The sequence below is a fragment of the Emydura macquarii genome, unplaced genomic scaffold (assembly GCF_026122565.2).
Source record: "Emydura macquarii macquarii isolate MOO-44397 ecotype Brisbane River unplaced genomic scaffold, CSIRO-AGI_Emac_v2 contig_1230, whole genome shotgun sequence".
In the NCBI taxonomy this organism is placed as follows: Eukaryota; Metazoa; Chordata; order Testudines; family Chelidae; genus Emydura; species Emydura macquarii.
Window position 1 is genome coordinate 11,726,035 of NW_027131367.1, and position 17,730 is coordinate 11,743,764.

A 17,730-nucleotide genomic window follows, 5' to 3' on the forward strand; every position below is an offset into this window, starting at 1 on the left:
TCACACCTGGCCCTGTTCCTTGGCCCTGTGGGGTCCTTTCTCTCAGCAGACTCAGGGCATGGCAAAAGGAGCAGGATTCCTGACAGGTGGGGGCTGAAATCTCCATGAAACATGAGGAGAAGCATCCCTCCGTGCCAGAGACCCGCAGCGCTTGTTATGCCAGGTGCTAGCATGTAAAAGCTCTGTGAGAGACACAGCTCTCCTCCAACAACATGCCCCCAGAATGACGTGCTAATGGCAGTTCTCCTCCTCGGGGGGCCGTCTTTCCCAGGCAGTTACTGAATGAAGACATTACATCAGCCTGGCTTCCCACTGAGCCCAACGGCTGGCTCGTGAGCAGGGGAGAGGGAAGGGGGGAGGCGGGGCCCTGCCTTTCACTCCGAATTCCCCATGTGTCCTTATGATTTATTATTAAGATGATCCCAACCCTTCTCCCTCCACAAATGCACAGAGCCCTCGGAGTCGGGCAGGCTCCTGTCTGCCATAGTAAAGGCTGCTGCATATCTGCAGCACGAGCACCAGCCCTCCACAGGACCAGAGCACTTGACAGAGGCAGGCCCGCCGCTTACAAACGGGGCCGCTCACCCTGCCAGCCTCGCTACCCTGGTGCTTGACACCTGCTAACACCCAGATCTGTCAACCAAGTGCACTGATCCGCTCGGCTCCCACCCGCGGGGCCACGCTGGGACAACGCAGCGCAGTGCTCACCGTGGGATGTGGACAGGCTAACGCCAGCCACTTGCACAAAGCGCATCGTGCGGGCTGAAGAGTTAATGAGCCCCAGGAGATGTTAGTGCAGTTCCACCTCCCACAGGGCCCACCTGCCTTTCCAACACAGCCAACGGCCCAAAATAGGAGAGGAGAACTCCCTGGGTGCAGGGGGGAGGAAGGAAGGAAAGCAGCCTCTGAACCCAGCAGCAACAAACAAAGAAGGGGAGAGAGAGAGAGAGCCCAGATCAGATGCCCAGGAAATTTCAGGTGTTTGAAAACCAGACCCAGGTCTTCAGCTTTCCCGCAACCCCTTTGTTTGTAACGAGCCAAATCCCGGAACAGACCGACCCCAAACCATGACCTGTGTTTGAAGCTGGGAACTGAATTTGGTGGCACACGCCCCCTTTAAATATCAGACCCAGCCTCTCTGGGATGATCCAGGCTGTGCTGATCCTGGAAGAGGGGACAGGGGCCCATGTTGGGATTGTCTGGGAAACTGGAGCTGTGAACATCGTCCAAGCAGCTTCTGTGCATCAGGCCCCCATGACTCCAGAGAGCAGAGGACAGGTCCCAGCCAGCTTTGCACACCAGCCTGCTCTAACGGGACTATGCGCCACCTTTGTACAGCCAGCTGCTTTACCAACAGCTGGGCGCGTTCCCTTCACTACAAGGTTGGGAGACCCACAGTACAGCACCTCTGGGCTGGAGGTGAGGGGTACAGGAGGATGCTAGGAAATGGGGCTTGTACTGGACAGACAGACAGTTTCTGGGGGCAGTGGACACAGAACGGAAATCAGCTTCCAGGAACTCCTGTCAATGAAACTTGGCCTCCAGAGGCAATTCTGAGGGATTCCTGGCTGGTACCAGCCCCAGGGAGGCCCATGCGGCACGAGCCTGGAGCCACACAGCCAGGGCACTGCCCAGATGGAGACAAGGTAGAGTCGCAAGCCCATGTTGATAACTTCCTCTTTCCTCCTCGGAAGGGCTGTGCCCATCAGCTGCCTTCTCTCCTTGGACAGAAGCTGTTTCCCCTCCAACATCGAGTTAACCTCCCGGCAACCCTCCCAGAAACCTCACTGCACACATTCCTCCAGGAAGCGGCTCTTCTCCACAAACTCCAGGCATGCTGAACTTGCCATTCTCTCCCCTGGATGCCTTGAATAAACAGAATCAGCTCCTCTCTAATCCCCGCGCTTCTAGGAGCCTTTGAAGTCATTGGCCTCTCCCATTTGTCTCTGGCCTCCGGCCTCTAATCGGCTCCCAGTGACTCTCGGAAACACAAACTAATGAGCCCTATGCTTTGGTCCCACCCCTTCCAGCATCCAGCCAGTTTCTTCTTCTGGTGGGTTCTCCTGGGAGAGAGCTAAATGTACTTAGCAACTCTGACTCCAGCCTGGGATAATCAGCTGGGAGCAGGAGGCAGCTGACAGGCAGCTGCGGCAGCACTAGTGATTTCATCTCAGCTTGCGAATTTGTCAGCAACCTTCACCAGTGCGTGTTTTACCTCTGCAGGGCTGGGGAGACACAGGAGACATGCCTGGACTCAGCACTCTCCCAGTCTGATGTATTCCCCAGCTTGGGCAGGAAGGAAGAAAGAAGATGTCCCTGTGTAGCTTCCAGCCTCCTCTGTTGTGATAACAGAGGATATCACACAAGCTCCACGTGGATACGTGCTGTGTGCGCTTCCCCCAGCAACCCTGACAATGTTCCTTCCTCCAGACCTGCACTCCACTGCTACTGCAGTGCTGCTCCCCTCTGCTCTGCCAGTGTCTGCTCCTCATCTGCAGCCTCCCCCCCCCCCCGCCCCCAATGCTCCCCCATCCTGGTGTGCAGAGCCCCTGCTTTTCCACAGCTGGCTTCTCAAGCACAAAGGGAAGGGTGAAAAAAGTTTAAAAGCCAAGCAACGGCCACCTGTGCCAAACTGTGCACTGTTGAAACGTCACCGGGGGCTTCTCCTCTTTTGTTCCAACTTTGAGAAGCGATGCAGGGTAGGGCACGGCCCCCTCCTTCCCGGTAGCACGAGAAGCCCCCGCGGGAGGAGGCGGCAGCCCAGGAGATTCCCCTCCACCAGCCTCAGCGAAGTCGATTCCCTCTTTCATTTTATTGATAACAAGGCCAAAGGCTTTCCACACCCCAGGTCTGCTGGCCCGGGGAATCTTTCGATGTTAATAAAAAGAGGGTTTGGGCTGAAGGGACCCTGCCTGTCTCGCTCTGTTATTAAGTTTCACAGAGAAGAAAAATGAGCCATCCCTTCTCCCTCTGCTCCCCCCACCCCGCCCCCGCCTTTCCAAAACTCCAGCACGTTCCAGTCCTTCCCCACCCATCCAGCCTTCCTGGCTCCCTCCCTCTTGCCTTTCCCGCCTCTCCAAGATAAATATTTCTCCTTTTTCCTCCTGCCAGCAGCAGTTCTCAATAATTCTGCACATTTTTAACAGGCACTCAGCAGCGGCTCAGGTATTTTCCTGTCCAGCAGCTTGGAACTGGCGAGTCTACGGTTATAAACAGCCTCAGCCTGCTCACCGCTGAAGCCAGCAGCAATGCTCTTGACGGTTCCACGGGTGCCTGATTAGGCCCAGGGTGTGAGAGGAGGGACAAGGCTGGCCGTAAGCCCAATGGCTGCTTAGGGCCCAGGGTTGAGAACTTCAGCCTCAGCAGCCTGAGCTTGTTGCCCTTGACCCCTCCCCCCCACGTCCTACAAGAGAGAATTCAGATCCCCAGCCCCCTCTGCATCGCCCCCCACCCCACCCAACGCTTGCTCAGTGCCCTGCGAACCCAGCACTGGAGCTGACCCAACGATTTCTGTGACACCAGCTGGGCGTTAGCGCCACGGTTTTGCTACAGTGGCTAGCAACTCGAGAGCAGCACCTCCAGCCCCATGCATTAATAAAACAATTCACGAGCCCGCTCTCCAAAAAACATGGGGGGGTTTTTTAGAAAAAAAACCTCAAGAGGTTTTTCTTTAAAAAAAAAACAAACACAAACCATAAGGATATTGAGGTTAGTCTGTCCTTGTCTTCCGTGCAATGAGTCTTTAGGGTGCACGCCGGTCACGTTCTCTAGCTTTCTCCACCCCCATGGTGGCTAGAAACACACTTCTTTTTTTAAAAAAATGAAAGCGGAGAGATGATCATGTAATCCCAGGACTGCAGGGACTGAGTCTTTAAGAAAAGACAAACTACCCTGAAACTCACGATAAAGTTACAAGCGAGGCAATTTTGGCCATCAGCAGACTCACAGTTATTTCCTGGTCTAAGAGATACCCCACATACCATCCCCTGCCACTGACCACATGTGGCAATTACAGATGTTTTAGGTGTGCACCACTGTGCCCCCAGATTGGCGCTGCCCGGAGACCTCTGTCCCTCCACCCCCCATTGCGCCAGGGTAAAAGCAAAGCCCAAGAACCAGGTAGACAGTGACACTTGATACTGTAAATAAGGGACTAGAGGCCCCAGCCCTGGCCTCACTTTGAAAGCAACATCTTGTGGAAAACACGTGCCAATTTAATTGGAGGCGAGAGAGATGAGAGGCGATATGAACGAGAGAGGAAAAGAGCCTTGTTAGAGGTTATGCAACAATTTCTTAATCAGCCGAGGCTGCTCTCCAAAGCACAAAGGACGCAGCCGGCTCACGGGTTGGACGGCATTTGGTTTTGGCCTCGGCTGCCGGGGCTCAGATTGCAGGAAGGTCTGATCAAGGCTGGAATTGCTAGCTCTGAACAATGGGGAGCGCGCGATGTAATTTAAAGTGACAGTGTTTACTTCCAGGGCTCACATTTCAAACGTGTGTTTCAGCCCCATCAGCCCACACGGCGCCGTTTGTGACATCCTGGAGGAGTCTGTGAGGGGCACGCCCACCACCCTGCCCCATCTGCGCTGCCAGCCCTGCCCACCACCCTCGTGCCCCTCACAGCTCCACCCCGCCCTTTGAACTCCTGCACACGGCTTGAGCTGACAGCTGGACGCACACACAGACTGATTTGCTTTGGATGCTGCCAGGTAGCAGAACTTCCCCCAAAGTCTCCTTCAGGGGAAGGACCCCTGAATCCCTGATCCTCCTACGGTCAAAGGGGAATTGCCCAGCAGGGTCTCTGGCTTGGGACTTGTCCAAATGAAACCAGATTCTACGTCACAAACAGCCGCAGGGGCCACAACAAGCAAAACGATGTATTGGTAACCAAGATAAAACCAGTTCTTCCGTACGGAGTGCCATTGAGGAAGAGCTCGGAGTCCAGGGACACGCAGCCAGAGCGAAACCCTGGACAGAAGTACGGCCTGTTTAATGGCACAGACATAGCCCCTACCACCCAGAACAGCTGCCGGACACACACACACGCGTGCGTGCGCACACACAGCACAATGCTACTTCACAGAGATCCCGACACATAGCTACGAAACACTGGCAAGGCAGCGGTACCCAGTAAGAGACGCACAAGGCTGCATCTTGCTCCGTGCAAGGCAACAAGCGACAGGGTCAGGGACCCCAACCCTGCAGCAATGGGAATCCTCCCGCCCGGCTGCCTGGTCAGTCCTGTGCAGCAGAGTGACGGCTGCCGTCTTGACACACACCAGCGACCTCGGGAGCATAACCCTACAGCTCAAGACCCAGGCTCTGTAGCCGGGGCTGCACGGCTTTGTCTACCTGAGATGTCACCCGTGCCACAATGTCTGCACCGCTATTCTTAGTGCACTGGCTCGAGCAGGGCTGGCGCGTTTCTGTCTCCCTGGGCTGGGAGGCACGTTCCAAGCTGCAGTGTAGCCAGATCCCCATTCTCGGTCAGTCCGGCAGCATGGGGAGAAGTAGGGGAAGACACGTCACACACTGGCCAGTGGCTGACAGTCACTGGGTGAGGCCCAATTGAAAGGAATGTCTAGCTAAGCACGAGTGGCATGAGGCGGGTCATGCTCGTCTTGAGAGATGCTCACGTCCATCCCTTTCATACCCAGGCCCCTGCGAGCAGGGCAGCAGGTGTGGAAGGGCCTTGAGACTTGCTGCTGCTTGGTGCAGATCTGCCACTGACCCGCCTGGTGCACTGGGGCACGCCCCACACGAGCTCCCCATGGTGCACTGCACAGGTCAAGGCTCGGATATAAGAACATGTTGGCTGAGTAAGCCATGTCCCTCAAGAATGGCTGGTTCCCATACAGGATAAAAGCTACAAATGCTGCCAGCTGACAGAGGTGTGCTTTGAACTCAAGTGGCAGGGCCCTGGGTTTTGGGTGCCAAAGATATTCAGTCTGATCCCTGCTGGGGGGCGAGGAGAGAATCATTTCATGTTCACGAAGCCTTAACAACACACACACACGGAGCTGCCCGTGCCGTGAGCCTGACCCAGCTCTGCAAACCCACGCCGATGCTCTGACAAACTGCTACACATGGACACACAGGGGTCTGAGTCGCTGTGGGAATCAGTCTAGGCGATGTTAGAAAACGCCTGCTTATGACCCAAACCGAAAGCCCACAAGCATCATTCCACCACCTCTCCTGGTGCAGGCAGGCGTACGATGCTGGGGCAGAAGCACAGGGTCAGACCTGAGCACCTCACTATCTTTGGGCTATTTATCCCCACACACCTGTTGTGAGGCAGGGCAGGGCAATCATCCCCAGGCTAAGTGACTTGCCCAAGGTCACTCTGGATTATCTCAGGCAGAGCAAGAGAGAGAACGGAAGTCTCCAGAGGGAGTCCCAGACTAGCAGCCTAACCCCTGGACCATCCTTCCGCAGAGCCGAGCCCAGTTATGTATTAACAATGCCTTCCCCTGGTACAGCACTTTTCATTCGAGGACCTCAGAGTGCAGGGATGGTGCAGGTGCTATTTCCTCTCCCCCACTGCTGGAGGAGGGAAGGAGTAGCCCCCACCCACCCATCCTCAGGGACCCCCTGAGAAGAAGAAGTGTGGGCCACCAAGAAAACCCACCTTTGGCCCTCACCCAGAAAGCCCCACGCTCCCCTGGAGTAGCTCTCCCTTCTCCAGCATTTCCCCCTTTTGCTTGTTAAGCGACACAAGAGGACACCCTAACCTGCGGGGATCTGAGCCCCTCTCACATGCGTACCCCAGCAAAGTGCTACTGTGCAGACAAACTGCACAGCACACAGAAGGGGCATGATCAGCCACAGGCACCAAACAACAATCGGCAACACACACACACACACACACACACACACACACACACACACACACACACACACACACACACACACACACACACACACACACACACACACACACACACACACACACACACACACACACACACACACACACACACACTTGACTGGCCACAGACCCCGGAGGAGCCACATCCACACCCACGCACCATGCCTGCTCAAAGGGCTCGTCTAGATCAGGATGGGGAGTGGGGTTTTAAAATCGGTTCACGGGCATGTTTTCCAACACTCCTTAGCCCTTGCTGCAGACCAGGCTGCGGCAGCTCTGAGCCGGGTGGCTGGCTGTGAGCAGCCCTATCCCCTTTTAGCCACCCACGTCTTTGATCTCTGTGCAGCATTTAAACACTTGCCCGCTCAGACATGCGGGCGAACAGATTTTAAAGCACCGCCCGCTTGTTCTCCCAGTCTAGGCAAGCCCAACAGGTACGTGCCCACGCATCCCCTCCTAGCCAGACTGCAGCCAGAAGGGGCCATGGTACCAACTTGACAGGTGGCCAGGGAATGCCAGCGCAAGGCCTAATGTGGCCCGCCGGGGAACCAAACTTCAGCAGCCTTGAATTTCCTACGCAGACAGCCAGAGACACAGACTAGGAACGCTAATCAGAACCCACATCACAGCTTAGTTGCCCGCTCCTCCATGGCCAGACTGGGGGCAGGAAAAGAATCAAGCCGTTTCCTGCTTGGCAGCCAGCAGTTACAACAAATTACCCGGCAACCACTTATAAATCCAGGCCCGAGTGCCAAGAACCGCCCCTACCCCCACTCTCCTTCCGCTCCAGGCATGTAAGCAGAATGGCATCTGCGTTCCCATTTCTGCCGTGTAGTATAAATACCGCCCGTGATCGGATGGACTCATCCCGCCTAGCACAGGGGAGGAGCAGCCACCCTGCCCCGTCAGAACGCTGGCACGCAGCCATTTGCAAAGTAACTGCATGGGGAACGCCTCAAGAGCTGCCAACTGCTCTCCCCACCACCACCTCCCCTAAGCACAGCGATGCTCTAGGTTAGTTCCTCCGTCTCAGCTGCCATGCCAGGCGGTGGGAGGCGGGAGCTAGCCGGCGAAAGGTAGTGAGCTGGGGTGAAACGGGTCCATAAATTCCCTCCACACGCCGAGTTTTATGTCAATGTCCCAACTGGCCGGCTGGCTCTCCAACCTCAATGCCTTAGCCACCATACCATCCTTGCGGGCTGGGCAAGATAGCGGCTCTGCCAGTGCATCTGATCAAAGGAGGACAGGTCAGCTGGGTTTTTTTAAATGCACAGTATTTCATCAAAAATATCTCGGCCACTCTGCACAGGCCAGTCCTCAGTCAGGATGGGTTAGTTAAGTCACACAGTCAGACCTATCGATTCAGAAGCATTAATTAGAATCAGCTGTTCAAATATAGACCTAAATTGGAGCCTTGTGTCTGAATCCTTAGGCATTGCTGTACTGCTTTCAATCCTGGAATACCTACATTGGCCTTCGGCGTTAACCACACATTTGTATGTCATTTAGTTTTAAGGCTCCTTTATAGTCTTTGCATGTTTTTAGAGGTATGCTAGTATACTGCAGGAGAGGTGTGCTGCTAGGTTCCAGACTACGCAGTAAGTGAGCAGTGGTAGCCTTGCCGAGGTATTAGAGCAGTGGAGATGCCTGGATTCTGTTCCCACTTGGTCACTGACTCATTCTGTGACACTGGGCAACAAATAGGACACTTATTTTTCAATTGAAGCAACCCCTGATTTTGGGTGTGCACATCAAGACTCCTCCAGCCTGGTTTTCATAGAGTCATAGAAACGTAGGGGTGAAAGGGCTCTCAAGAAGTCATCAAGTCCTGCCCCCTGCGTTGAGGCAGGACCAAATAAACCGGAGATCATCCCTGACAGGTGTTTGTCCAAGCTGTTCTTAAGAACCTCCAATGACGGGGATCCACAACCTCCCTTGGAAGCCTATTCCAGAGTTTAACCACCCTTATGTTTAGAAATTAGGAAAAACTTTCTAACCTAAATCTCCCCTGCTGCAGATTAAGGCCATTTACTTCTTGTCCTACCTTCAGCAGACAGGGAAAACTACTGATTACAGTCCTCTTTATAACAGCCCTTAACATGTTTGAAGATTCATCAGGTCCCTGTTGCCTCCATCTTCTTTTCTCAGAACTAAACATGCCCAGTTGTTTGGGTTTTTTTTTTTTTTACTCTTTTCTCATAGATCAGGTTTTCTAAACCTTTTATCATTTCTGCAGCTCTCCTCTGAACTCTCTCCAACGTGTCCACATCTTTCTTAAAGCGCAGTGTCCAGAAATGGACAGAGTACTCCGGCGGAGACCTCGCTGGTGCTGAGTAGAGTGGAACAATTACCTCCCACGTCCTACATATGACACTCCTGTAAATACCCTCCAGAATGATATAAGCCTTTTTCGCAACTGCATCTCATTGTCGGCTCATATTCAATTTGTGATCCACTCTAACTCCCCAATCCTTTTCTGCGGTACTGCCCCCTAATCCAGCGGTTCCCAACCCGTGGCACGCGGGGTCTTTCACACTGGCTTGCGGCTCCCCTCCCGCTGGCTGCAGAAGGGAGCCGCTGCCTAAGTATCCTGGCAAAGCGCGTTGCCAGTGCAGGCTCCTTGCTGCCGCCAAGGGGACGGGAGATCAGTGCTCCCCTCCCCCTGGCTGTAGGAGGGAGCACGACAAAGCGCTCTGCCTTGGTCCATAGGCTCTGGGATCCCTGCTGGAGCCAGAGGGAGGGGAGCACTGATCTCCTGTCCCCCTGGCTGCAGAAGGGAGCCACTGCCTAGGGACCCAGGTGGAGTGCACAGTTTCCCTCCTGCAGCGAGGAGGACAAGAGATCCTCCTTGCTGAACTCCTTCCCTCTGGCTGCAGTAGGGGTGGTGGAGGGCTGCTGGCAGAGACTGGTGGCCCTTTAAGATTATAAAAATTATATTTGTGGCCCTCGAGCCAAAAAAGTTGGGAATCATCTACTCAGTTATTCCCCGTTTTGTAATCAGACATTTGAAGTACTTTGTACTTGTCTTCCTTGCATTTTGTCTTGTTGATTTCAGACCAATTCTCCAATTTGTCAAGCTTGTTTTGAATTCTAATCCTGTCTTCCAAAGTGCTTGCAACCCCCCCCCAGCTTGGTGTCATCTACAAGTTTTATAAGCGTACTCTCAACTCTGTTATCTAAGTCATGAATTAAAATAGTTGAATACTACTGGATACAGGAGTGACCCTGCTGGGACCCCACTAGATACCCTGTCCCAGTTTGACAGTGAACCATTAATAACTACTCTCTGAATACGGTCTTTTAACCAGCTGTGCACCTACCTTGTAGCAATTTCCTCTAGACCTCATTTCCCTTGTTTGCTTATGAGAACATCTCATGGGACTGTGTCAATCAAGATATATAAAATCAAGATATAATCAGTCTACTGCTTCCTCCAGGCCAGAAACCCTGTCAAAGAAGAAATTAGGTTGGTTTGGCATGATTTGTTCTTAACAAATCCATGCTGGCTATTCCTTATAATGCTGTTATTCTTTAGGTGCTTACAAACTGATGGTTTAATAATATGTTCCAGAATCTTCCAGGTATCAAAGTTAGGCCGACTGGTCTATAATTCCCCAGGTCCTCTTTGTTCTCTTTTTTAAAGATCGATATTATGTTTGCCTTTCTCCGGTCCTCCAGGAGTTCTCAAAGATAATTGCTAATGGTTCTGAGATTTTGAGTGGTGCTAAATACCCATAACTCCTATTGACATCAGCTGGAGTGCCGAGGGGAAGAAAACAGGCCTTGACTTCAGTGCCTCAGTTTCTCCCTTAGTAAAATGTGGATGATAATACGAAGCCTCAGATGGCTGAGGAGACATGGTAGCAGTATATGTAGAATGCTTGGGTGCATCGTTCAGTGGGGTTTGGATTTGGAGGATTCATGGGAACCTTTTTTCCTGTTTGGGTTCAACTGAGCTCAAACTTCTTAAGCTCCTGGTTTGAACAAATCCAGAGCTACTAGTAAAACTCAGCTAAAGGGATCAAATCTTGCTTGCTTTGGAGATGCGCAAATTCTCCCTGAAACCACACATCGATCCCAGCTCCGGTAACATTCGTGATTCTGGGCACTATTTCGAGTTGGCAGTGAAATTGTTACACAAAGTTCCCAAAACCTCACTGAAGATGTTTGCATGGAAAGGTTTATGCAAGTGCAAGATGGGTTCTAGCCACACTCATCAGATCGGAGCGCCTCCAAAGCTCAGGCCTGGTTAGGGCTGGCTGGAAAACAAGAATTCCATTTTGCAAAAAATGTAGCAGCTTTGGAATTCCACACTGGAACAAAAACGAGACCTTCCGGAATTTTTTGCCAAAAGAAACAACCCACAAACACGACCCAGTGCCAGAGTAGCCAATAGCCCTGTGGTCAGAGCACTCACCTGGGATGGGGGAGACATCTGCCTGATCTGGAGCAGGGACTCGAGCCTGGAGGTCCCACATCCCAGTTGAGTATCCTAACCACCCGGCTAGTGTCTCTGTCTCTGACCCTCCCCCCAGAGATCCTACGCTGGATCTGAGAAGCCTTTCAGATGATACAGTGGTTTCAATAAAACTGTTTCTGTGGTGGGGAGATCAATTGTGATGAATCAGCATTTTCTGACCAAAAACTGTTTCATCAATATGTTCCCAACCAACTGTATGCATGATCAGATCAAGCCTGCAACCAGAACAGCTCAAACGACTACTGTCTTAGCTTTCTGATTTTATTTCCCAGCTACTTCCCTGACCTCTAACATCCAACCTATGGTGAGTTTTACTGGACATAGTTCTTCTTTCCATAACACATTGTATATTTGAGGTCTCAAATCTTGGTCCCAATAAAATCAGTGGGAGATTTTCCATAAACTTCAGTGGGACCAGGACTGACCTCACATATCCCCACAAACAATAAATATTTCTTTGCTGTCCATCCATACAGGAGCCTCAGACCTGCTCAGTCTCCAAACTCAAGTTGTCCCTGGTTCACACTAACTGGGGATATAATGGTCTTGATGTTGTTCTAATTCAGTTTGTGTCCTTTCTTTGAGTTCCAACCAGTGGCATTCTGAGCTGACGTCCAGGAGAAACAGCCAGGATTTCAGATTTCATTACACTTCCCTGAGGTTGCTGCTGCCCACCTTCGATACTCGCAATAGTTTCTTTACAACTCAGCCTCCCAGACCACAGAAGCACAGAGATCACTGAGCTGAAGGAGGAGAAGGCATGGACAGATGCCCCTGACATTTCATTAGAACGGCCACAGAATTGCAGCCAGCGAGGCATGGCCTCTCGCTCGGCAGTTCGGATCATTTGCTAGCACAGCTCTGGGAGGAAGATTTTAATGCACATCCCAAGAGCCGCCACACACTTGTCGGGGCAAAATGTCCACAAAGTTGCATCCACTTCCCTCCCCTCCCCCCACACACACCTTTGCTATTCTTTACTAGCATGCTGCTGGTGGAATGGAATCCTGAAATTTTCAGACTGGTACCAAAAATGTGCTCAAAATTGAGAATTGTCTTCATTAGGCCAGAGTGAGAGAGAGGGGTTGAGCTGTTCCATTCTGGCCAAGAGTCTAAAATACAAATGTTTTTCCAGATTAACTTTGTTAAACTAAAGGAGCAGGGTGTTCTCAGCACAAAGCGAGGGTCTGATGGATACAGTCCAGACCCAGCCACCTCCCCATCCATCCATCCCTCCATCCCTGTGAGAAATAGGGGAGGGGTTTGAAATCAAACATCAATGAGTAAAATCCCCCCCGCCGCCCACCCCGTGACCATACCCAAACATCCTCTGCTCCTGCTGGATGGACAGCATTCAGTGTCAAAGAGAAAGCTGCCGTCAGAGCCTTGCCTATTCTAAGGGAAAACTCAAGGGATGCTGGTGCTGATGTTAGCAACATTTGGATCAACCGCATAAACAGGAGTGCAGCTGTTTTTGACACCAGGTCTATTAAGGCACGCTCCGAGCAGCCAGAGCCAGTGTTTGCAGGGAGGGGGGATTTTTGGAAAGTTTCCCTAGTGTTGGAAGTCCAAGGGTCCTATCAGCAGCAGAGGGCAGGTTTTTCCAAAGAGTTCAGCTCCCATCTAGACACCTAAATAAAAATCAGGGGTGGAAATCATAGCCCCACTGAAATCAATGGCAAAACAATTGCCTTCAGTGAGGCCAGGATTTCACCCCCGGTTTTCAATATGCTCCAGCAACTATTGAACTGAGTAGTGTTGCAGACCTGATCACTTCGTTTGGTATTTATATAGGAGCTGGACTCTTTTAAAAATCTGACCCAACAAAACTAACCCGCTGCAGCTACCTGATGACGGTTTAGCTTCTAAAAACCATCAGTATTGAGTGATAGATATCAGCTATGGGTGCGGATGAGCCAGTGCTGAACCAGTTCTATCAAGTTCATGCTCAGCACAGTTACACGATACTGGCTGTTTGGGTAGAGAAGGGGCTTTTTAAAAAAAAAATTAGATGTGCAAGTTGTCCCAAGAAGGCTCCCAGCAGCAGGGTGCTCACAGAGAGACAGCACGCAGAAGAAGATGTGCAAGTATCTGTTTTGTTACTTGGACTGTAAGCTCCTTGGGGCAGAACTATCCTAGGCGGAGCTCCCACATGCTATAGTGATGATAAATTGTGTGCAGACTTGCTAGCTCAACGTCAGAGCTGGATTGCAGGTACTGGGGGCCGGTGCCTGGGGCTCCAGCTCAGAATTTGGAGAGATCAAAAATCTCAATTTTCATGTAAAAATAAATAAATAAATAAATAAAATCTTGTCCTCTGGTTGCAAAGAAAAGCTTGAAACCATAACCCGAGCACGACCAAGCAGTGCTGCCTGCCTGAGTCAGCAGCCCCTGTAGTCAAGGAGGAAGCCATCTGCCCCCCTCCTTCCCCAGGCCAACACCACCGGAGCAGACCAGGTCACCTCATCAAGGAGGAGCACTGTTACAGCACCAAGGGAGGTCACCCTGGCATGGGTAGCCTCTATGTGGGGATGTGCCTAGGACCTACCTTACCTTAGCCCAGCCCTGTTCATTGTATTGGCAGAGATCTGCAAATTTTTCTATCAGTGTTTTCTGCACAGGTGCCGAAAGCAAATTGGTCCCATCAACTCTAGCAGTGAAATCCTTGGCCGTGCTGGTTCAGGGGGACCCACTGCGAAGCACCATGGTCGGTAAGGGATCAGGCTTTAGGCACTTGAGATAATGCACCCACTGCCGCATCTTCTTGGTCACTGAGCAACGAAGGGCTGTGTGAATGGGTAATTATTCAACTCAATGGCGAATTAACTGGATGCCATCTCACTCCTTCCTTCTGCCATTTAATGCGGCTCATCAGGTGTACTTTACATCCTAAACCCTGTACTCTCAACCATTATGTCTAACAAAGCCAGCAAATGAGAAAAAGCACTTTCAACCAAAGGCATCATGGGATGCAATTCACAGAGGAGAGAGAGTGGCGCACAGTGACACTTCCTTACAATCAGGGATTTTCCAGTGGGAAAGAGACACAATCTGAGTGCAGCCAGATTGACTCCGGGAGGCAAAAAGGAAGTCCCTGCTAGGGTTGGGATACCTTGATGAACGGAAGGGCAGGAGCAAATGGATACAACAAAAATAAATCAGAAAGGTGACTCTCTGCTACAAAATTCAGCAGAGCTGGGATTATCAAGAGAAAAAAAACCAGGACCCCCATTGCCTTGGAGAAGACCATGACAGTATCTCTATAACCAGCAGGGAGCCCAACCCTATAACTGACCCCCCAAAAAAGAACCCCCAGTGAAGCCAAAACAGGGCCCAGAACACAGAACCTGTAACAGCATAATTTTGCATGTGGGCACATGTTGTCAGTCTAGTGTTACACACAGGACACTGAACAGGTGGGTGTGAGCTAGGACACAAACCTGTCTAGGGGTCCCGGCAGCGGGGTAAGTATGGGCTGGATCTCACCTGCAGCTCACAAAAAGTCACTCGCTTTCAGTGGGACTTAGGCATTTTAATTGTGAAAAGTTGAATTAAAATTTGGGGGGGAGGGGTCGGGGGAGTGTAATCAGCTCAATTCACGAGCCTTTAAAATTTTTCTGCTCCCATTCCCATGAGCAATTGCATTGAGTTGCAGGAATGTTTGCAGAAAGGAAGAAAAAACATAACACCCTCCCGAATACTGATGCAATGTGAGCAGGTTTGCAAAGGGAGAAAAAAAGTGGCTGAAATACATTTGCAAGAAATGTTTGTTGAACAACTACAAACAAACAACTTCTTAAAAATCTGAGTCTGCTTGTGGACAAACCTGTGATTAGATTACATTTGTTAAATCGATCAATTTCTTGCTGCTAATAAGGGATGCAGCCCGGTTCCCAGTGACCCTTTGCTATGTGTATACTGGGGAAAATGATCACAATATTTACAAGAATGTTCTATTAAGTTATATACTATACAGGCCAGATTTTTAGTAGTGTTCAGGCAGGGGAGCACGTGCATAGGCACACACCTGCCGGTTGGATTCAGCATCCTCCATCTCTCATTTGGCCAGTAATTTGTGGGCCTGGTTTACCAAGGTGTTGAGCAAGCCATAACGCCAGCTGACATCAGTGGCAGCAGCAGTTGCAAACCTCCTCTGGAAGCTGGGCCATGTGTAGGGTGACCCCCTCCCCCATCCCTAATTGGGCAGGACGGTCCTGAAATGTACATTTCAATCCTGCTCCTGGGCTGAATGACTCTGGGACAGCATTTGTACTGGATTTGCTGCGGCGCTGCTCCGTGCCTGCCCGAGGCTCAGAGGCAGTGCCAGCCTCTTCCCAGTGGGGAGGGATGGGCCTTAACGCCCCATTGCCATGAAGCCCCGCCCCCTGCTCCTCCTCTTCTCCCTGAGGCCCCGCCCCAGCAAGCCAGAAGCCAGAGCCAGCCAGTAGTAAAAGCTGCCCATGGAGTCTGGGCCGCTGTGGGGAGCCCCAGAATCCCGGACCCTCCACCGGCCCTGGGTGGCGCGCCCCGTGGGGAGAGGGGACAGACTGGGGGCTGCTCTTGGGCACCCCGACCTCTCACTTAGGGCAGGTGGAGGGTCCAGGGTTGCCCACAGCAGCCCCAGCTCCCTGGGTGGTTCTTACAACAGCCCGGCTCCGGCTTCTGACCTGGCCAGGCCTCATGGGGAAGAGGAAGGGAAGGGGGCGGGGCTCCTGTACATGTCCTGTCCCGTTTTGGCATTTTGGAAAGGCGGTCACCCTAGCCTCGCGTGTCCCTCTGCCCTCCAGCTTGCAGATCCCGTGTGTTACTAAGCATCTGTGCACTTTTAGCCAATCTGGGTCATGCGCAGCTGGATAGTTTACCACACGGGACACACGCTTCCCAACGCCGACTCCATTCTGGGTGCTCCACATTTAATGATATCCTCAGGGACACCAAAATGGAGGTTTTCAAAAACAGTCCAAGGGATTTGGATGCCCAGTTCCCATTAAAGTAGACAGGTCTCCAAGTCCATTAGGTGGCTTTGACAATCTCAGCCCAAGAAAACAAGAGGACCAGGTGGCCCCAGAGATGTGCAGTGAGGAGTAGGTCTGGAGGGGCACCTCCTCCCCTAAAACGTTTCAGTTACTCTCCAGCCCTCTGCTCCTAAAAATCTCTAACTCTCCATCTCGGCAGCCAGAAGCCCGTCAGATGTTTCTAAGCACTAATCCAAACAGATTTTCCCCAGGATGTGCTGCCCATGGGATAAGCCCCACAGGTGCCCTGGAGCAATGGTCTCAGTCCAATTATACTCTGAGGCGCCAAGGCCCTTGCCACCACAGTCTGGTGCACCAGTGAAGAGGAAAAGCTCTAAGAGCCTCGAGGCAAGTGCTCAGGAAAGCAGAATCTCTCTTCTTTCACGTGCCATCTCGCTGCAGTAAGAAACTCCAACATAATTCCTGTCCCTGCTAAAACCTCCAAACCTATGGCAGAAACGACATGCAAGAAAGGATTCTCCTTTCCTGATTGTCCTCTGGCCAGGGAGACTTCTCCTGCCTGAGGCTCTTAGGAGAGTCCATAGCCTCCTTCCTTTGTCATAGACACCAGAAGATCTCAGGGATTCCCTGCAAGGAGATCTATTGCCACAGATTTCTTGGTGGATCTGCAGGAAGACACTGATCTAGCTCACTGCCTTACACTGTATCCTCTCTGCTTTCCTATCTTGCCCTTCTCCCCCTCACGTGGGCAAACGGGAAGCTTACGCCCAGTTTGACAGTGGAAGAAGAGACTTCAACAGGAAAATGGAGGAGAGAAGAGGGCTCTGTACCCATCAGCACCAGATGTATTGACGTGACCGAGTAGAAATATCTACCACTTCTATGAGCCTTGCAGGCTGGGATACACCCTTTCTCCGTCTCTTCCCACCTCAGCAGGGGTTCAACAGCCTTCCTGCATCCACACACTAGAACACTGATAACACATGGTACAGCACTAAGGGCCTCCTTCTGTTCCCATTGCACTCAGCAGTGACGCTCCCACTGACTTCAGAAGGGGTTAATATCTTAAGCCTGTGGTATTATTATAGGTGGCACAATAATGTCAGATCGTTCTTCTGAATCTTGTACAGGTTTGAACACAGTAGCTACCTGCACCACCCACGCCTGATCCCCAGAGTGGGGGTAGAGCAGAAGTTCAGTTTGACAATCAGACGGGAGTTCACGTTGCCCTGTTCTCTACAATGTCCATGGCATAATTCTCCCATTATTCACATCTGCAGGTTCATCTCAGGATAAACACTATGGATTTTTTTTTAAATGCATCAATACAAAAACTAACGAGCAGGTTTCCATGGGTACATGAGGCACATGTTGCTATGTGATGTTCATTGGTTACTATGGATACA